Source organism: Frankliniella occidentalis, unplaced genomic scaffold, assembly GCF_000697945.3.
Source record: "Frankliniella occidentalis isolate FOCC.00 unplaced genomic scaffold, Focc_3.1 Scaffold295, whole genome shotgun sequence".
In the NCBI taxonomy this organism is placed as follows: Eukaryota; Metazoa; Arthropoda; class Insecta; order Thysanoptera; family Thripidae; genus Frankliniella; species Frankliniella occidentalis.
The window spans coordinates 52,562-53,083 of NW_026267421.1; positions in this window are offsets into that span (position 1 = coordinate 52,562).

Sequence of the window (522 nt, forward strand, 5' to 3'; positions counted from 1 at the left end):
ATAGCTTTTTCAAAGCAGAAGGGCGGGCTAAAAACCACCAGACTTGAGACTTGGTTCTCGTTGGCCGTCCGTAACGCGCTGCCTACATAGCTTTGCTTTGCTGACCAGTCCGAGCAGTAGTGCCGGGTCTGACGATGTTCGATGGCTGCGCCGAAGAGTTCCAGCGGCCGCCTGCGTCGCCTGCGGGCTTACTTTTCTGCGACACCCTTGAAAGTTTTTGATCCTGCCCGACGCGTATCCTCCGGTGCCCCCCCCCCCCCCCCCAACTCCTCTTCTCGCCTCTCCGTATCGTTGCTCTTGGCCTCGCAAGCAGCCGCCGTGTGTCGTCGGCGGCGATGGTCGGAGACCGCATCGCGGGCCTTGCGGCTCCTTCACGTCGTCGTCGAGAAGCGAGAGGCGAAGTTGGAGTCCGTGAAGCGGGGCGGGGCGCCCCCAGACAACGCTCACTCCGGTCGGGCCCCGGACGGCAACCGGACGGCAACCGGTTTAACCTCGGACCTTACCCGGATGAGACCCGGACGG